At 37.5% G+C, this 22,100-nt stretch overlaps 1 protein-coding gene across 1 annotated transcript in view; it reads right to left on the bottom strand.

The window, feature by feature from the left end:
* Positions 1-11,892, bottom strand: part of LOC114152085 (leucine zipper putative tumor suppressor 2 homolog) — a 31,852-nt gene extending 19,960 nt beyond the window's left edge. Inside the window, exon 1 of the mRNA XM_028029796.1 lies at positions 11,686-11,892. The gene's annotated coding sequence lies outside the window, so the exon portion shown is untranslated. The remainder of the gene's footprint in view (positions 1-11,685) is intronic.
* Positions 11,893-22,100: the final 10,208 nt, after the last annotated feature.

The raw sequence follows: 22,100 nt of genomic DNA, 5'->3' as shown, positions 1-22,100 counted from the left end.
AGTGTTTCTACACCGCTTTGTCACACTTTTGAATACATTTTTTTAAAGTTTCATTTCATTAAAAGAGATGAGGCCAATCAGTTCCAATATCCATGTGGCTTCTATTAAAAAGAGCCATGCCAAGATAGCACTGGTATAGATGATTACAAAAAACACACACACTACAGGCTCCCCACCCGCATTCAACATGTACAGATCTGTGTTGCGTTTCCCATATCAGAGTGGACCTTTTGACGGCTGGAGAAGTTAATTAGCCTCCCAAAGCTACTTAGCTACCAATATGAAGATGTTTTAACTTTCACGGGTTTGGCCTGATTTTGGGGTATTTTTCAGTCCTTCTAATTTTGTCTTTATAGAGTACACAAAAAACTTGATTGAAAAAAATTGAAACGCTTTCTCAGTTCGGGGGCATCTTGGTTCCTATGTCAATTTGAGTCAATTTGCCCCTTTGCCTATTCCTATACTCGATTTGATACCTCGTTATAAAGTCATATTTTGAAAAAAAAGAAGAAAAAAAACTGTGTTTATTCTTTTTAACATATTTTTATTATCGTTTTGAATTTAAAAAAATATGTTCTTTAACTTTTTTTTGCAATGTTGTCATAAGTGCCATTATAAGAATTGCTTTCTTGACATACCTTGATATACTTCTGAGGCCATACGGTGCATCCAATTAATGAGAAAATTTGTTTCTGTTTGGGGTTTTTTTTGTAAATGTGAGTAAGAAATTAAAATAAGTCTGACCAATACGTTGGCATATTTTGCCCCAACTCCAGGTTGATTAATTAAATTTTACAATTGAGATATCAGTAAAACTCAGCAGATAAAAGCAGACAGCATAGTATAGTTTGCTATAAACCAAAAATAAAACCTTACATTGCTGTAATACCACTCAAAAAGCATAAATGTGTTTTAATCCCTATTCCGTTGTTTTGGATTAAAAAAGGAAACTACTGTCAGAGGTGTGAAACAGAATGAGGAAGGTAGCATCTGGTCAGTGTGTATTCTGTTTATCAGCAGGATCAGGGGATGTTTGCTAAAACTAACGTTACCAACTGCCAACAGGGTTAGTGTAACTTAAGACCATCAGCTCCTCCATCTGTGGCTGACGCACTACAAATGTACGTTAAGAGGCAGATGGAAGTGCTGAGGACAGCGTGGCTGCCCACATGTAATGTGGTTCAACAGAAAGAAAGGCTTTAGGGCGTCTTTCTAAATGTTGCCTAAGAGGGCTGAGCGGCAGAATGAACTCGGCGCCCTGAAAAGTAATGCCCTGAAGCGTTTGTTTTAAATGTTGACAAACTGCTTTACATAGGAGAAACAGGTGTTTCCTCTAAGAGGGTCACACCCCTCACCTGCTTTTCTGAACAGACTGGGATAATCCTTATTCAAATGAGAGGCCTAACAGCAGAGAAAGAGGGACTTGTGGCAGAAAGTTTACTTGAAACGGGAGCTTTAAAAATTGTTTAACGTCATAAACCTGAAGTTTTAATCAAAAAGCAGATTCAACTTTAGCTAGGAACATAATTTAAAAGTGAGGGCATGCTGTACTTTCGTAGATAAACGCATCTCAACACTTCTCACTACATTGCCCTTCAATTTCATTGAGCACAGCTTCTAACTTCTGTTATAAACGGAGGCTCATCTTATTGAGAATCAGAATCTCCTTTCAGTGTCCCGCTCAAGTAAAAAAAAAAGTCAAGTTGCCACCAAATGAATGAAAAACAGCAGTTTACCACTGTGGCAAGAAGACTTTCAACAATTAAGCCCTAAATCAAAAGCTTGTAAGAGATCAGGATAAAGGACAGAATTTGGTCTAAAACCTGTCTCTGCTCATCCAAAGAGGGCAGACCGAGGGAAATGGGACACAGATTAGAACTTAATCTGGAGGCAAAAGGTTTACCAGTGCTCCAGCATGCGCACTCTACCAAAGAACTGTAAATAACAAAACAAAAAAGCAGAAAACATGAATACTAATTTCTGGCCTAAAAGTGTTGTAAAAATTATTTGCTCCAACAAACATTTCTGTTTTTTGCCTTTCTGGTTAATTTTGGTGTTGAACATAACCTGAATAAATACTTCATGCCTTTTTCAAGTAAGAATTTTCATTTATGAAACGTAAAAGTGATATCTCCAGATACTGTAGTGCAGCTGGACCCTCGAGTAAAACACAATGGTTACGTGGCGAGAAGAAAGACTTTCAGCTGCTTCCATTCACTACTTAATGTTTCTAGATAAAGAGTGCTATTCTGGACATTTGGGAGAAACATGTGCCCATGCCCATCAGAGTAACAGCGTTGGAAAGAACAAAAGAAGCAAGTCGCATCATCTAACTCAATGCCGAGAGGATTTTATGTAAACTGCAATTTGTCACAAATTGTCATTTACCACTGTGGAGAATTACAAGCAGACTAGGCTGGTCACAGAACTCTTAAATCCCTGAATAGGGTGCTTGGCTTGCTAGGTCTCCAAGTCACTACTCAGACAATTTTTCTACCAACTTCCTTCTAATCACTGAGACTTTACAATCATGATTTTCATCTTGGGCAACAAGTGTAATATTTATCGATGCCAAAGTTCAGCTGTCTGCACAAAACAGCCTTGGTAAAATATTGTGAATAATGGTCTGAAAAAACAATGGGGGGGGGGAAAAAAAGAGGAAATAAAAAAGTTAAAAATGAGGACATATGCCCTCTGGAATAGGGCGATTTCTGACTTCATCTCCTATCCAAGCTTGGAGCACTAAAGTTTATTGCTCTTCTACAGTTCAACCAAGTGACAATGGTTCCAGTCAAGTTAGCAAACTCAATGTGAATACATGGGACCATCACATCTGGATAGGGGCCAGCAAGGGGAAGTGGTGGAGCAAGAAGGACGGCATTGACAGCATGCTTGATATTTACATACTAGCTTGGGTTTAAGTGTGGCAAAGAACATGGCAACAGTGTAATAAGCACTCAGAAATCCTGCTACAACACAAATATTTATTTGAAAGAGGATAAACTGGGCAGAGGGTGGGAAGTCAGTCCACAGGGAAAACCAGCATGCCTGACAGCCCACATGGAAAACATTACATTCCATCTTAAACGGCTCAAAATCCTTGTATTTTCCGCAGACATCCTCATTTAGAATCACTCAAGCCAAACCTCAAACATCCTCCGACATCTCAGAAAACCAATGAGGGAAAACCGCTCTTATAGTTCAGGCTGACCATTAGGTGGTGCTTTTTTTTTCTCACCATACCTTTATAATAAGGTATAATAATATGGTAAAACGGAGATTAAATTTCCCATTCAGCTTTTTATTATACATAAAAAATGTAATCACTATTGCTAATCACTCTAACGCACCAACTACATTCTGGAAAACAGCCATCGAAGCAACTTTGATTAGCCTGCTAGGAACACGTGGATGGACTGCTGACAGCTCGAACAATAACCATCTCTCATTCCATCAGTGCTCCCAGATAGGACCAATGGCTCCCCACGCTCATTACTTCAGATCCACATCCCCTCTGCCTACGTATGTTCTTATATAACACTGTGACGCAGCTAACCGTGCTTCCCACCACCCACGTGGCTTATGATTCGCACCTCCAAACCACCCCTTCACCTTTCACTTGCTCATCCACCCACCTACTGGCCAGCCTCTCCATTCAAAAAAACAAATAAAATACATTCACTTACAGTACAGTGGAGGTGTGAATCTGTTGATATTTGCCGATATATTGTTATGTTTAATTTTCTTCCCCCTCCCCCATGTTTTGAAGTAGCAGTACACGTGTTAAATAAAGTGGAGCTGGATGTTGTCATCATGTGTTCTCTCAGCTGGAGAATAATCAGGCCAGAAATCATAGTGACACGGAGGAGAAATGTATTTAAAAATATCCAAAACAACCAACCTCAGGGAGGACTCGTCCCACTTATATAATGAAAGTCCAGTTGAACACCCCGTTTCGCCCAGTTACGAGAAAACTACATTGACAAGATGTTGGTACATAACACATGAACAGAATTTTTGAAGCGTTTAATTTTTAAGCAACATAAAGCCAGCTGAAAAACACAGTGAAGATGGGTGATAGATTAAGAATACAACTTTGCTGAGTGTGAAAAAATTCAAACAAGTAGAAGTGAATCCCACAGAAATGACAATAAGCAAAGGCCGTATTACCAGTATCAAAATACATCAAGGTTTTAAACTGCTACTGAAATTGCTAATAATTCCTGGAAAACGAACAGTGAATGGTTAAAGGGAACAGAGCAGCGATCCTGCATGAAACAGCCTCCCTCCCACCTGTTGCTGCACTGCTGGCCAGCTGGCCTAAGGAAGGCTTCTTTTCCCTCACCAACAAGAAATTTGAGAGTTTGGGAAGATTTTTACTGAAGATCCTGGTGAGAATATAAAAATCTAAATATAACCCTTTAATTAAAATAAAGGTGTTTAAAAAGTAAAAATAGCCATTCTCTGTTAAGCAACTGAAGACAAGTTGTGTCCCAGCAGATTAATATTTTACACTAAGCAAATTGTCTTGAAATTTACTAATAAATTGACTAGATTTTGATATTTTTGCTCAACTCTACATATACTAAACACTATCAACATTTAATATTTATACGTTTAGCAGCAACATATTTTTTTAATTAAAAGATTAATTTGCTCACGTTTAACTTGTTTGTGTTTAAATACCACTTTGTTGTAATTTTACCAGCCCACGTCAAGTCGAAAGAGACCCTGGAACCATAATGAAATGCACAACGGTTCTGTACTCAGTCAGGTTCTAGCAAAACAAGTAATATTTTTAAAGTGATGAGCCAGAACATTAAACAAAACTAACATTGTAATACAACTTGGGAATTAATTAGGTCTGCGAGTTGTGGAGTGGGCTTCCCACTGCAACAACAACAACAACAAAAAAAAACCTGGTAGCATCTTTATTTATTCATTTATTTTTTTTGCCAACTCCAGTATAAATTTGTTTTATTGGTATACATTTACTTCAATCTATGTAATGTTACAATAAAAATTAACACTATAAAAGAACTAAACGCATGAACAAAAACTAAAATTTCCTTTCATTTTTAAATTAGCGATTTGTTTTGTTTGCCAATTCTCATGTTCCTGGCCTTAATGAGAAACATTGTGGGCTTTGTTGTAGTCAGAGGTTACAGATGGATTACAGAAGGATGCCAAGCAGCTGACACATCTGAAGAGGAAATAAGCGATGACACTGATGGCAAGGATTGATGAGCAAAAATGTGAGAAAAAAAAAAAAAACAGGATAAACAACACAGAACTGGAAGTGAGATATTGTACCGCACAAGAGCACATATGGGCCTCTCCCTGCAGCAGCTGTGAAAGTCATGGTCACACTAACTACACCTCTAATCACAGCTGCTCCTGGGAAAAGGTCTTGTTGTTTATGCTTTTCTTTTTCCTTTCTTTTTTTTCAGAGCACATAATCATCCACGATTAAAAACAGATGATGCAACAAACTGAGTGGAATATCTTCCTGACGATTCTAACAGATCGGTGTAATCTCAAATGCGGGCACAGTTCCAAGTGTAACAATACTGGGACTAAATCTTCTTACAAACCCCGAAGACTGAGCTAATTAAATTCAACCAACTGAAAAACCGGTTGGGCTTTAAGAAAATGAAAAAAAATCAAATAAATAGACATCTACAGGAAGCAATGACACGAAAGCTAATGTCACTATGATAAAAACACAACTATTCCAATAGAAATCTGTGAAACTAGAGTACGAGCCTGCATCTGCTTGAAAAAAAAATATTCATAACTCTTGAAATTCCCCAAATATTACACCATAATATTTGGTGTAGCAGGGAAATAATTTCCCTGCTGGGATGAATAAAGTAATTCTATTCTATTCTATTCTAATAAGAAACGTCATTGTGATTTAAAGGTTTTTGGGATCGAACAGCACAAAACTGTACAAGTAAAAATCTAAAACTCACTGCAAGCAACTGTGTTCAGAGTCAGAGGTAATCTAATTAGTAAAGAGTGTCCCACAATTTTGCAGTTTGCAAAAAACAAACAAGAACAAAAAAAAAAAGAAAAACAAACAAATATATGAACACCGTTTATTCCTTCCTACCACTTCAAAACTACTTTCCACTTTGCTTAGGTCTATAACAAAATCCCCCCCCCCAAAAATATTGAAGTTTGTGGTTAAAATGAAAACGAGGGGGTTTGGATATTTTTCCAAAACACTATATATTATATTTTAAGTATGTAACTGAAACAGAAGCCACTGATCTAGGTTTAAGGTAAATGACAAGGTTATCTCGCATATAAGATACATTTTTGACAACATTACATCAAAGTTAGCTTCCTCCAAGGACACTTTGTCCAAACTATAGCTGATTTCTGTCACGCTTACTTCGCTGTGACCACAGCAGCCGGGCGTCTCATCTGAGCTGTATACAAAACTGTAATCTAATCATGACTGCAGCAGCTCTGTGAAACTCATTCACAAAGTGACTGCAGGAAAAGACGCACTGGAAAGAAGGGTCGAGTCAGAGGGAGAAGGGGAGGAAACATTTGGGAGTCATTAAGAAAATGAATGGGGCTATAGAGGTGGAGCAGTGATTGAGTATGGAGTGGCGGCACAGGTACACCCGCTTATAATTACTCTCAATGATCTATCTTTATAAGTATTTTTTCTTTTAAAGTCATAATATCGTACAGTATTTTTAAGGTTCTGTAGAAGTTTTCTATTACTTGAAATGATGACATGTTTGTGTAACATAAGTGAGTATTTCTATAGCTCAGCAGATTTTCTTTTGCGTGCATGTGTGTGTAAGTTTGTTTATTTATTTAGCACCAAGTCACAAAGCTCATCCCAAGGGCACTTTACAAAAAAAAACAACATGTCAGATTAATGACATGTTGCAAGAAGGCCCAAACAGAACCAGCCTCAGTGATTTTGGGGGTGGGAGGGGTTGAGGTGAAAAACATGATGATTTCTTAATCTTGTTTAGAGTTAGAAATTATGAAAAACAAAAATAAAAAATTAAGCTGAAACTCAAAAACGCCTGAATAAAATGGCTGAATTAACTCCACAGCAAGCACATACAGTAAGTTTTAAAGTCTTAATAATATGTCATTATTTACGGTAATATTTCTGAAGCATAGCAGTACAATGCAATTGCAATTAAGGTGTTCTCCTTAAAAAAAGCACTGGGAAAAGATGTGAAATATACAATGGTTTCTATGCTGGTCACCTGAAGCAAATAAAAAGAAATTAAAACACGTGTTCCTTAACCTGTAGGGAAATTACTGAAGTACTCTGAAACCAAAACATGCAACTTGTTCCTAGACTCAGGATTTTAAGGCCATGAAATATTCTGTAACGTGGCACAAACAGCTGTGCAGTCCAGCTGTGGATATATATAAAAAAAAAAAAAGAAATTCAGAGCCGGATAAGAATGCCAACCCAAATGTGGAGAGGTCACAACCTTTATGCCTCGATAAAGAGGAAAACCTTTTAAATCCTGACTGCCAATGGATGAAAGATATATTCTTAAACCTGAGTGAGCGGTCACTATAAAGTGGCATCTTTTATCATTACAAGAATATTAAAATAGTATTTTCTGAGGGCTAAAATTAACTGTTAAAGCTTTTATAAAACTTTACATACAAGTTAGCTAAAACGTCTGGGTATCAGAAACTGTGATACAAGACAAAAAGTTCAGAGTCTTACATTTCACATAAATTCAGGGACATTTAGTAGGCTGAGCTACTTTCAAGATGTAAAGGTTCAGGTTCCCCTTTTCACTTTTTTAAAATCTCATAATCCATCATTACAAGACGTACATAAATGCAGAGACAAAGTTATGCAAACACCGACTCCAGTCTCTCGAACGGCTTTGATTCACCGTTGTGAGGGCGACAAGAAGTGTGGCATCATTCCAGCACACAAAGGGTGTTTGCCTGGATAAAACTGGAATGTCAAGAATACTGATTTCAGAGTGGTCCTTTATGTTTTATTAAACCTGCAATAGAAGACAAGTTAAACATTCACAGTAAAGTTAATGTTTGTCTCACCAAGAAGGGAACGTATTTAAACAGTACTTAGTTACTGACACTATTCATAAAAAAATAAAAAAAACTTTTATTTTCTCAAAATCAACTCAATGTTTCTCAGAAGGCTGATCTATGCGATTTATGTTTATGTTCTGAGCTTTCTACACTTGTAGTCAATTCAGATTTCTTTGTGGCTGAAATGGACTGACATGAGAAGAGGAACAATTTTTGCCCCTCTAATTACAGCCACATTTAAAAAGAAAGGCTTGCTGCCTTCCTGAAGTACTCTAGCATTACTCTAGATTACATACAGGAAAGAGGATTTTATTACTGACAATTTCAATAAATCATTGCTTCATCCATTTTTAAATCAGACTCTTAAGACAAATTAAAAACTAGAAGTAGCAGCATTTCAGCCACCTTGGTTGACTCGGTTTAGCTGACAGAGTGCAATGCGGATTTTATCAAAAAGTGCTTTCTTTTAATAAATGTCAAGGTTATGGACACAGTCAAAAAGTAATTTATGTCCTGCTTCCAGGATAAAACTAATGTAGAGCATCACGGTGACACAATTGTTGGGAGAAAAGAAATGAGAGGGCTGACACCTGGGAGAATCAGAGTGAAAATGCTGGTCAGAACCGGAGCAGAAACTTCTAACTTCCTACCAAGTATTGACAGAAATGTTCACGTTATGGCAGATCCCAGTGTTTGAAATCTTAGTTATCACTCCTTTGCAACTTCCTACTCTGCTCTTAGCTGCCTTGTGCTCAATCATTTTCTTTCGATTTTGAACATGGAATAAATATGAGCAATCACAACCTCTGAACCTAAACACTGCTGTTAATGAGATGCAAGATGATGAAATACCCTTTAGGAATACAAAACATGTAAGCTTGAAACTTGTCCTACATTTTCTTATTTGGGAAAACCAAAATGAGTCAGTGTTGCAGTCGAAACCACCGTGGTGTGGGAAATCACCAATTACAGCTACCAGCCATCGACAGCAGAGTAATTTCCACACAATGAAGGACAGCCTAAACAAAGGAAGCCTGTAAATCCTCAAACAGCACTGCTCTTGATGTGATGGTCCCTCAGGAAAACTAAAACACAGCTTTCAAGTCGCCTGACAGCTCTCGCTGTGTTCCTATTGTTGACTTGTCTCCTAAAGTTTAGCTCTTTTTATTTGTTCAAGAGAAAAATTTGTGCAGCATAACCTTTATGTTACAGAGGAACTTGACCCTCAGTTTAATCAAGTCAAGGACAAAATTCAGAGCAGCAAAACAGAAGAAGGAGACTCCATAACTTGAGGTGAAGTGTTTTAAACTTAAAAGAAAGAAACGACATAACTTGGATCTAAAATCAGTCAGCTGTTTTCAAAAAAAAAAAGAGGAGAAAGCCACGCAACAAGTCAAAATGTCTAACTTAAAAGAAAAGCTACAACAGATTAAAATACAATTTTACAGCAAACAGAGAGCACATCTTGACTTGTATAGAGTTTTGAGACTGATATGCTAACTAAAACGACAGAAAGGGGGGAAGAGAAAAAAAGCAAAAAGAAATGATGAACGCATAAACACAAACATCCCACCTCCTTAAGGAAAACAGTTCACCTAAGAATCTGGCCTTGTTCTATGCTTAAGGTGCAGAAATGGAAATCCAACATCCTACAGTGTAGGAGTGTCGAGCTCTCCATGCTCACTTTGTTTGTTCGTCTTTCGGATGTTCTTATCTTGTTCCAACTATTTGGCAATAGTTTACAGATGAGGCAGCTGCTTACAAAAATAGCATAGATGCTTTTTTTAATCTCATTACTTACAGCAAATGAGCACTCCTGGGGATTTTTTTCTCTTGTAAACACTCCACTAGTGCTGCTGTGCACTTGTGCATGACAAAATCTGTTATCAAGTTCAGATTTTGGAAAACCCAGAGCTGTGTTTGTGTTTCCTGGATTTCTCTCTCCAGGCTTGTCATAGTAATAATGCTGCTCATCTGTATCATGTAAGGAGTGGCTATGCACTGCATTACAAGGGGAATGCCATTTATTTTAGGAATTCTCAGGCTATTGTTGTACCTAGAGGGCAAGTTAGTCCGAATAAGCAAAATAGTACTGGGCAACCTCTGCTTTGATGTAATAGAGAGCGTTTTAAGTTTTCATACAGTCGATGCTTATCTTGGCAAAAGTTGTTTTTTTAAAAAAGGATCTATGCAGCTAATAGCTGAAATTCTACAAAGTTGTTTATTCCTCTGAGGTTCTATGGATCTGGAGGTGGAGACATTTCAGGTGAGTCATATATACATCATGTTTGCAGATCTGGTAGAGAGGAGAGATTTTCCTCACTCAGATGGTTGAAACTCGTCACTCACTTCACTACGTCAGATTTTCTGCCCTATGAAATATTGGTCAATTTTGTCTAAATTAAGTTTCTCCACACTCTGCTTTTACTTTTCTGAAATTGACGCTTCGCAAAACACTATAAAATCAATGTATTATGTGTATTTCATGTGTGTTACATGACTTAAAACAAGGCTTACTTAGAAATCATGAATGGAGATATTAGTTAATTATCCAACAACAACAGTAGTGCCAATTCCACAATCTCCTCATTTCTTTGACTGCTTTCTTGATAGTTTGTCCTACTTTTTTTAAGCTTTATTTCACATTTGCATTAAGATTTTATGTGAATCAAATACAGTGGTATTTGCTATTCATGTATACTTAACGTATTTAAGGCTTTTTTGCAGTTTCAGGTAGTGGCTATAACAACAACCACAAAAATGGAAAAAGATGCTCAGGTCAAATGAAATCAAAATAAAATGTTCTGAATACAAATGCACTCTGCACTTCCAGATTTTTAAATTTTGAGAACTACCCTGTTTTCCCCACAGGTACTAGTTCTACTTTGCAGTGATCCATCACATAAAATCTCAATAAAATGCATCAAAGAATGTTGTAACGTAACAAAATGTAAAATAAAAAAAACAACATTTAAAGGGTAAATATACTGCACAAGACACTGTATGTGCCTTCAATGCACAAACTAAATGCATTGTACAATCTAAGTTTTGTAGGCATCCAGTAGAGTGTGACTCAGCAGAAACTGTCTAGGTCTATTTGTTTCTGAAGATATAAGATAAATGAAATTAGATTTATTGGAGATGATAAAGGTTACTATTGGATGTTCCTGATAAGGATCATTGTTGAAGCAGAGTCCTGGACTGAAACTATAATCTGAGCAGGAAACTAGTGCGATTACTCGACAGGAGCTTCTTTGTTTTGTCTGCATCCACCCAACCTGTCATGCCTGATTCATACATAGATTATTTTTTTTTAAAAATACTAAAAAGCAAAAAGAACAACTATCTGTAACACGTCAGAAAAGTGGTGTTGGCTTTAAGCAGGACTTTAAAAACAATAACTTCTTATTGGACTATTTCATGTCCGATTAATCAAACAAACTGCACCATGTGGAGCTAACCTTTACACCTGTCCACAGGTAATTAAAACTACAGTGCAGTAAACCCCTCCGAACAACAATTCAGTCATTAACAACTTACACAAACAAAGCTTTTACATATTTATAGCATAATCATTTGTAAACAGTTAAAGATAAAATAAAATAAAACTCGATAAAAACATACCAACAGTCAGTGTTTCCGATCGTCCAAAACTGTTTTGAGGAAAACCTGCATGCGACGTTGATTTTCTTCCTTTCTAAGCGCCTCATCCACAAACACGGAACAAAGTCAAGGCAAGTGTTGATCAAACAAAATGTTAAATGTCCTCCCTGCAGCTCGGAGGCGTCTCCTTCTTTCGCGTGAAGCGCGTTTGCTGGGTTGGACAGAAACCACACGAGTTTTAGACAGCGGGAGTAAGCTAGCTCGAAAAACTAGCAGCTACAGCCGGTTGAAACTTTCAAAATAAAAGTCCCTGTAAATTGTGTTATTATTACCACCATTTTATTGATAGATCAATATGTGAACTACTAAACAATTGTTAAACTATGACAATCTGCTTCTTAGAGCTCTTATTGTTAAGTTGTATTGCAGTTTTCTGCTGTTTAAGACCTAAAATATTCCACCTCTGTTCTGATTTGAATCTTTAGCACATTTCAGCTGTAAATCCACTTTGCAAGGATTTACAGCAAATTTTAATGTATTTCAGCATCATTTTACGTAATAGATCAATACAAATTAGTACAAAGTTTGCTGTACGAGATCATTCTATGCGGTTTGAATTAATTCTGTCCCTACAGATAGGCCAATGATTACATGCAAATGAATGCTATAGTATACTGTTTGAAATGCAAATACAAAACAGAGTAAAAACTAAATTGATTCGCTAATGTTGGTCTCGCCTGACCAAAGATCGTTCTTCAACAAGTTTGTTGTGTGTCCAACAAGTCTGTTTAGGCAAAGGGCTAAATTGCAAATGATTGCAAATGATCAGGAGGTGGATTTGACAGTACTCTTGGAGCTGTTTAAAGCTGCAGATACTGATCTAACCGGGATTTCAACTTCACCTAAAAATGTTGAAAGTATGTATTATTTTCCTATCATTTCACAGTTATTCACTTGGTTTATTAGTACATATCACAATTGAATGTTGAAATTTGCAGGATTAATGGCTTACGGCGTAAGAGTTCAATACGCTGATGTTGTATGAAAAAATTAGATGCACATTTCATGTTCAACATTTTACGTACAGATCAGCAATGACTCTTGGGTAATTCAAACTATTTTCTAACCTTAAAGTCTAAACCTTTGTTGATCATCAATGCTTTCTGGAATATGATTGAAACTGATGCTCAGTTTTGAACATTTGGGCTGTTGTGATGCACTTAAGGGTTTAAAGGGTCTTTATTTTTACTCTGATTATGCATATTAATTTCAAGGAATAGCTGGTCGAATAACATAAGGAAACTTTGTGAAATAAATATTGCCTTTCACAATATTGGCAGAGAAAAATTGTACTTTCTAATCAAGCATATTATAGCTACATCTGTTTCAGTCTGTAGTCTAGAAACAAGAGAAATAAAATATGTGTGCTTTTGTTTTGAAGAGCAAATGACAGTTTCCGATGTTTACTTTCTGAGAAGAGTAGATTTATATGTCCCTCTTACACACGCAGGCATACCAGCACACGCACGCAGGCTGTTTTACTTTTCACATTACCCCTTTGCCCCAAAGGCTAACCCCGTCCGAGCCGTTCCTTATACCAAATGGCCTTTTGGGTTTGAAGGAAATCATTTGTCCCCACAGGCACACAAACCTAAGGCTTTGTGTGGAATGAGTTCAAAATCCCATGAGGCTTGCATAAAAGATGTCTAGCTGAATTGTTGTTGTGTTAAGTAAATAAATCAAACTGCAAAATGACAGAGAAAATGATGCCTATAAGGAAGGCCGATTTGTTACCAGAAAAAATGGTTTATGAAGAAGATACCGTAGATTTAAAGTCTGTTTCTGAACAACCTGTCCTGTGCTCTAAAAATGTAAAATGAGGCCATATCAAAGAAAGCTCAGAGAAGTTTCCACAGCAGAGCAAAACGTCACATTAAAAAGTATGAATTCTGGAGAGATAGTTTATGATTTCTAAATCCACCACCACAACTCTGTATCATTTTGCACCCTGTCTAGACAACCCATGGTTTCTTCTTATACTTTGGATGTTTTTTTGTTTGTTTGTTTGTTTTTTTTACCTAGACATACATTTTCAACTAATTCCTCTCTGTATTGGACTTTAGCCAACAATTCTTGCAAATGAAGTATCACTACTCTTACTTGTGCAAAATGTCTTGCTACTCTACCCACTGCAGTCTGTGAGTAGTTTTACAAAAGAACAATTTAACCAAAGTTCATCAGGCACAGAAACAAACTTACAGTTTATGTAAAAATGAGATCTCTTGTTTGGTAACAAGCATTGTTCATTGTTGTAGTTGTATCTGATGAGCCTGCTGTGATATTCAGTGGAGAAAAAATCTACCGTGAACTTTAATTTATATATTTTTTAAAAAGGCTGTGGGACACTGTGAGTTGTTCGAAGACATTCATTTGGATCTGCACCAAAAGCTTTGATTTAAATAGTGAACTGTCAAAGCAATTCTAATTTTCATACTACGTGTTATTGCATGGAAAATCACCATTTCATTCAGTGCAAACCAAGCAAATATGTGCATTTTGAACATTCTCTCCTGAATGTCAGAGCCCTGCATTTCATTTAGTTTAATGTTTTATCCTCAGAGTTCTTTTCAGCTTTGGTCCCGTCATGCAGGAATGCAGATTCAGACTGTCCAGCTTTTCTCTGACCACGAGAGAAAGCAGTTACAGTAATGGATAATTGTGTGTGGGCTGAACGCTGCATGCCTGTCGACTCCCAAAATCAAAACTCTGAATCTGCTCTCTACCATGCAAGCATAAGGACTTTAGTTACTCCCTACTCCCAGCTGGGCCGGGTTGCATACAGTACATGCTGAGGATGCCTATCACCAAACAAATTACTCCCCTTCCTCCTGGTGGAACAGGAGGAAGTGGGGCCAGGAGGCCAGGAGGCCACTGCCAGTTAATTTCAATCAGACATGCGACGTAGACACGAGTTGTGAAGAGTAACTGATAAGTGACGCTGCAGCTCACGACGAGGAGCCCAGATCTCTGGTGTTTGAGAGCCGACTTCCTGAATGTGAAACAGCAGAACTTTCCATTGTGATGCATTAGGCACGTGCAAGAGGGGAAGTCTGGAAAAGACATTTCGTGTTCTCCCCAGGCACAGCATAAAAGCTTTTATGCACATTTATTATTCCCATTTGAGTCGTTTGGATTCGCTTTAGACAATGTGATATTTACAGTCGCGCACTTCTCTCATCATCGATAGTGCATGTTTGCATTTAAAAGATGGGAAGAAAAATAAAACATGGTTCGATCAGCTAAAGCAAAGAAAGAGTTGAAGCTAATGGATAAGTGTGACTCAAATCTCCAATAAGTAGTTGGATTCTAAGAGGCAAAACAGATGCTCACCAAGGAGGACAGCAGTTAAAATTTACAGCTACTGGAATGATGACCTGTCACCCTGATTTATATTGATCTTGTTACAAGGTTGGGAGTACAAGTGAAGAACAATAAAAACTTTGTACAACAAGTTGTCGTCCTTGTTTTCATTTCTTTAATTGGCTGGTAAATCAGAAGATTTTTAATAGGGAGCGGCAGTTGTTAATTAGGAGAAAAATGGGAAAAAGGTTAAAGTAGATAATAACCAAAGACAGGCAGGCTTTTGTACTGAATGCATGCTCTCTATTCATGGGAATAAGATTAAAGGATAAATTGGGCAATACTAGGACTACAAAGACTATGAGGTGTGAGGAAATAGTCTTGATAATTTAAAGCACTTTAAGACAAACACCAGCACCAAAGCTTTAATGTTTAATCCCTCTTCATCTTTTTCTGTTTTACAATTCTCTTCTAAAAGTATCTGCAGCAAAGCTTTAAGGATAAGAAAAAGTCTTCTTCTGTTGTACAACTCTGCACTTTGTATTGATTCACAAACTTACGTTTTAGTATAAAACCATAGACATTTTGTCACTTATAACATAAATACTTAATTGCAAAGTGTATTTGAGCAATAAATAGAAAAGGAAAAACTAACAGTACAAATAGATAAAAGCGGTGTATTTGCAGTTTGTGCTGTTTGTGTCATTCCTAAATAGAAATGCTTTCATACTCAACCTACAGATGAGGCCATGAGTTTATTTTCATTGTAATGAATTTCAAATCTCTTAACTTGGAAACAATAAAATTAGAAGAAAGACATAGGAAATCTCTTGAACTCTTGTTCTGTGTAAAAGAAAACAAAAAAAACAAGTGGAGTTTCAGAGATAAAATTAGTGGATTAAACTTCAGTGGACTGTCAGTTTTTACTGTGCTGTTGTGAGTCAGAAGCTGTAAAGTTAGTGAACCGCTAACTAAGACCATTTCTAAAGGACATTGGGCTTAACTGTTAAGAGTGCACAACAAGATTTTCTTTATTCCTCTAAACTATGTAATTTAGAATCAGCAAATGAAAAAAAACTGACATAAATTTATTAACTTTCCATGTTCTGAACTGCAAAATATTTTTTTTTTGGTTTGGCAAGTCCATCTAATTTTAAAGAAAACTGACCTCACTTCAACTTCAAAAGAAGTTGAAGTGAGGTCAGTTTTGATCATATCAAAAGTTAAATCCATTTGGATATTTCCGTCCCAGATGTTCCGCATCTGTTTTAAAATTAGACTGATGTAATTGCTAAAAAGTTCAGTTTCTGGTCAGCAAAAGTATCCAGGACCCTCTTCATGTTTAGATCCTCGCAAAAATATGAACGGTTCCCTGGGTTTTTTCTTACAAATGAAAATCTGAAAAGTGTAGAATCTATTTCTTAAAAATGGTGGCAGCAGCAATATGTGTAAGGGAATTTTGTTGCAGCAGTGACAGGGAAGCCAGTCTGTGTTGGTGAAAAGATGGATGAAGCTAAATGCTTTACAATCCAAAGAGGAGAACATTTCAGAGGCTGCAAAACACTGGGAGTAGAGATAAGTTTTTCAGATTTGTTTCGTTGTTGAGAAAACTTTTAAAGCCAAATATCATTTTCTTATCATCCTTGCGCTGCTTTGTGTTTGATTGCCCTATAAAACACCAATATATTTTTATTTTTGGACATTAAAGTCACTTAAATTCAAAGTTTTGTTTCACCACCTTACAGTATGGAAGTGACACAAACAAGCTGCTTATAAAATTCACTAGGTTCTGCAGTTCCAGCTGAAGCATTTGATAAAAGAAAACACACACACACACACACTATGTGACATTTAGCAAACAGAAGTTAAAGAACAGGAACATCCGCAGACAGCAAAGTTCAGTTTTCCAAACCAGCGTTGTTATTCTGCTTTTGTTGAGTGACTGGAAAGATTCCAACAGTACATCCATTGTTCTCTCTCTGCGCATATTTTGAGAGCAGAGGAATTTTACCACACACAGCACTGTTTACAAAAATGTTAGGAAAGACAAAAACAAAATGCAACGCAAGTTTACACAAAGATAGAAAGTAAAAAAGTTTGAATACAGAGATTTAGTTAAAGCTTTTTAAATGGTGTCTTTGTCATAGCCGTCTAACTTTACGTAGTATTTGTTATTTCCTCACAAGTTTAATTGGCTGACAGGTGTGAACTGCCAACTGGCTAGTTGAGTCTATTATTTTGCAGTCTGTGAACTACATGATTTGATATTTTCATCTGTGTGGCTCCAACACAACAATCAAAGTCAAATGAAGTGTAATTGTTTAGAACCACATAAAGCAAAACACTTGACAGAATGTGAGAACTACGAAAGTGAAAAAAAAATTAATGAAAATACAAATCAACACAATAAATCAGCCCAACATATTCTAATAAGTGTAACAATGGAATCAACAATCATCACTGAGTCTGAAAAACGAGTTTCCAGGCTGTTTTGGAAGGATGGTGAATAATGCTAAAGTTAGGTACAGTAATAGCTTTAATCTGCTCCAGACCAGATATCACTTCCTGCAGCCAGGATGCTGTTCATACACGATGCCTTGAATATGAATTTATATGCCTTCACATTACAGCCTCAAACAGTTTATTTTATTAATATTTAATTTTATAGAAATAGTGCAGATATGTGAAGTGAAAAGCAAGGAACAATGTTTTTTCATGTTTTTCTAAAAAGAAAATCAGAAAAGAGTGGTTTACATTCCTGTTCAGCCCATTGTACTCTGTCAACCTTAAATAAAACTTGCTCTACATGCAAAATGCCACCATGTGTGGCACAAAACAGGCTTTGCAGTTCACACACCGTCCCTTTCAGAAAACATGGTGGTGGCTGCATCATGCTAATAGGTTTGCTTTTCTTCTTCAGGGATTGGGAAGCTGCTCTGAATTGGTGGAGAATCTTGTTAAAAAAGACTGTGCTGTTGAGTTAATGACTTCTGACACAGGACCAGGAGAACCTTCCATAGAAAAGAAAATCAAATATAAAGGCAGCAAAGTTTTGCCCTTAGCTCCAGGACAAAGACGATTTGTTTCTTGTTTTCAAACGGTAAAACTAAACAGAGGTTTAGTGCAAAGAAGGCAAGAAAAGCACAAGATGTGCTCTCACTTGCTTGTGTCTGTCAGGAGTCAAGTTGCAATGTTATGGAAAAGCCGGGTAGAGCAGGTGTCAGTGTCCCATTGTTCTGTTCTTTTCAACGTAATTACACAGTGTTGTTTCACAACAAACTCCATCTCAAGCCACTTTGACAAGCAGGTTCAATTCATATTCAACTACACTGAATCCAGCCCCATCTAATACTGTCCAATCATAACAGCTTAATCCCAAAGGTACAGACCTGTACCAACTAAAACATCTCAGTTGATCACAGAAAGTAACTTTTCTGCCACTTGTCTTTGGAAAGTCACTTATTTTACAGAAGTTCAAACATATTCTGTGCTTTTTTCCCCAACTGAATATCTTTATTCCAAGTAAAATACTCAACCAGAAAGGAAGTAAATAATTTGCTAAAATGACAACAGATGGACAAATTATACTGCTATGAAAGCTGCAGAGTCAGACAATAAAGAGTTTTACATCGTCTGAAAGAGAACATATGGTTTTTTATGCGTCTAGGAATGGACCACAAGTTTTATATGGATCCCCTTCCACATATGCTCCAATGATCCAGTCAGTAACGATCTGCAGGTGGCCCCTTTCTTTTGTTTTCTTTCATCTTTTATTTTGAAATTTATGATTAACTAACTCCATCTGAAATGTAATAATCAGCATCTGCCACTTGATATTTATGTCGATACATTAGGCCGGCGTTCTTTTCTGGCTCCTGTCTGACTTTTTTTTAAAGCAATAATTCAGCTGCTGCTGTTGTCTAAAGCTTTGAGAAGCCAAAGGGTGATCTCAGCTGTCCAATACTGGACCGTGCACTAATTTTAGTTCTCACAACCAAACAATCTCCTTTTGTAATTCACAGCCTCGGCAAAATGTGCGTTGATCATATGCATTTCTTAGCTGATCGAAAAAGAAACATTTTTATGTAGATGATGGCTACAAACGGAACTCCTACATGGCCTGGGCCTGGCTTGATGGACGATAGCAAACTGATAATCAGCTTAACTAACTGTGCTTGTGCTGATAATTCTTCAGTTAACTGCTGTGGTTTTCTGCGCCCAGGAGCTTGTGAAGCAGACGGTTGTTGTGTGCACGCAGATTGAGCAGATTAGACAGAGAGGGGCCTCGTTTGAAGGTGCCCGCAGAGACGGCTAATGTGAGAGTGAATAGCAGTTTTCTTTGGCCCGGGTTTGAAGTGTACGCCTGGTTAGCTGTCCCTGTCTCGGGTTTTCTTTTCTTTTCTCGCCTTCAGAGTGAATTAAAAGAGGCTCGATGTGAGGAGCTGGAGTCCTGCCAGGTGCTTCCCTTGTGCCCAGAAGTATGGGACACCAATTCTAACCACTCGCTCAAAAGCAGTGGTTAGGCCGACCACTTGAGTAAAGTTTTCCCTATCAAAAACCCAACATTCACATCACTTTCCCTTATAATTAAGCTTTGATTATCAACCCACCTGCCCTCTTATTTCAACCTTTAAAGCATTCCAGCTTATGAAGGACTCCCATATGATCCTTTCCAATTTCTTTAGGGCTTCCTTTAGTGCCAGAGGAGATTAAACATCTCGGCTCTCTAGTTGGCCAGATTTCAGTTGTATAAACCTTGGAAATGATAATGTCCCTCAAAACCTTTTCCAGGCAGGACACGGTTAGCTGAGCAAACCGAGATGGCAGGTGTTTGCGGCACAGCTGTGTGGCTGGGGCGAATCAGGGTCCATGTCTAATGCAACATGACAGTTTAGCGTATGAGCACATGGTGTCCACAAGGGTGGCTGAACAGACAGAGGAGAATAATAAGGAGTTTTAAACAGGACAGCAATGGGAACTATATAATTGTCAATTGTAGTACTGGTGAGACTCAAAATCACTTACACATTAGCTCCCATTAGCAGAATTATTTTATACTTCAGTCTTCGTTTTGCAGCAGTGCAGAACAAGGAATACTTTTAGTGAAACAAGGGAATTACACATGGCAAATGGAAAACAGACTCTTCACTGACTCTATTCAGGAAATTGACACAGCTTGACATAAAAACACTGAGCCCAGCGTACTTTCTGTGTGACAGTACACTGCAGCATGAACAAAAGTTTAAGAAAACAATAATCCCATTAATGGCTGCGTCCACGTAGGAGACAGGTGTTTGCAGCACAGCTGTGTGGCGGGAGGAGCTCATGGTCATTGTGTAACACAGCATGACAGATTAGCATATGAGCCATGAAGACATGGCGTCCTCAGAGTGGTTGCAGGGACACACAGTTGGTTGGGGAGGGCTTCCAAACTGGAAAGGGACTGCCACCACAAAAAAAAAAAAAAAAGAATAAATCACTTGCAGCATTGTTGGCCCACGCTTAACTGTACTCAGCATTAATTTATATTCTGTAACATGATTTCTATTTTGATTCCAGTTCTTTTTTTTTCAGTGACTGTCAAAAATGAAATCATTCCTTCAGTTCTATCTTTTTGTTGTGTTCAATTCCTTTTTTTTACATAAAAGAACTCAATAACTGGGGGCTTGATAGAAATAGTCTCCAATTCTTCAGCGATGTGTTTAAACTATTGCTTCAAATTTAGAACCAACAATTTTCATGGGCATCTTTTTGTTGCTATTTCACTTTTGTTTTCAATCTCACTATTTTGAGAAGCCCCCTTTTAATATAGTTATGAACTTCTTCATACTGATTGCTTGTAATTTTTTCCTTCTGTTTGAATGGAAGGTGTAGTCTACAGAAACACAGATTTGATCTTTCTCATATTTTAACTACTTTACTCCAGGACCACCACCCAGCCCCCTGAAATTTCATTGTCCATAAGCATTTTCTCCTGGAATTTTTACAGCCCATAAATGTTCGAATCAAAGGAGTTAATGTTCAAACGCCTGTCATCGTATTTTATAGTTGTTTTACGTTCATTTTATTTTATGTGCTTGGCATTGCAGACAATAAAGCTGTTTAGCACAATAGACTGCTTGTAACAAAGTTCCCCCATTTCTCCTAATTTAGATGATTTATTTTTAATTTGCCAGGTGTTCAAATGAACACTTTAAATGATCTTTGGAAAGTCTGGGGATTTATAGCTCATGATCAATTTAGAAGATTACAAGAACTTAGGGAATGGGAAAATTAGGAGTGGTTCGAGACTTTTCCATGGTGCTGCATCACAGAGCATCACATCAGAAGCCAAAAATTAGAATTAGATGATTAATTCTAATTTCACAGAAAGCTTTAGATTAGGACATCCAGTAGCAGAACAAACTTGTGGTATATCTTCTTGCGCATTTTTTTATTTACCAACATTAGCGTACTAGCTTCACATAATGAGCTGAAACCTGAGCTGTGTCCTGGCCGAAGAGCACACAGAGGAGTATGCGGTTATTAATACACGCAGCAGAAGGCATAATGTGGGTCAAACGTGCCAGATGCCACGTGAGAGAGACAGAGCAAAAACCCACCTCCCTCATGTCCTGACATGTGGAAGGGCAATAGGGCTACTTCCATCAGCTGTGAGTCTGAAAAAAGGCCTCTGGAAAGTCTCCAGCGCAATGGGGCTGCTGCAGCGCCACACAGAAATGAACCTCAAAATTCATGTGGTCATGATGGGAATGAGGTTTTCTGAGGATTTTAGATTTACAATTTGCTAAACTAGTGTATTTCGTCAGCATGAATACTGCTGAATTATGTGATGTTGGTGTTTTTCCACATTTTCTACTTTATCATCAGGCTTTCTTAAATCATTTTTCTTATTTGTCTGTGGGCTTGAATTAAGGCTCATCACTTGTTATAGCACCGCATAGGGGCGTACACGTAATGAATGGCCAGGTGTCGTGTCATTTATGTCATATTTTATCACATTGGATGAGTTATTTTTTCTCCCGAGGAAGGCATCGAAAGCATGGCGGGAGCTGCAGCTTTAATTTGAAGGAGGT

The sequence above is a fragment of the Xiphophorus couchianus genome, chromosome 10, assembly GCF_001444195.1.
Source record: "Xiphophorus couchianus chromosome 10, X_couchianus-1.0, whole genome shotgun sequence".
Taxonomy (NCBI): Eukaryota; Metazoa; Chordata; class Actinopteri; order Cyprinodontiformes; family Poeciliidae; genus Xiphophorus; species Xiphophorus couchianus.
The sequence above is the reverse complement of the archived record's forward strand: the minus strand, read 5'-3'. Positions and strand labels throughout refer to the sequence as shown.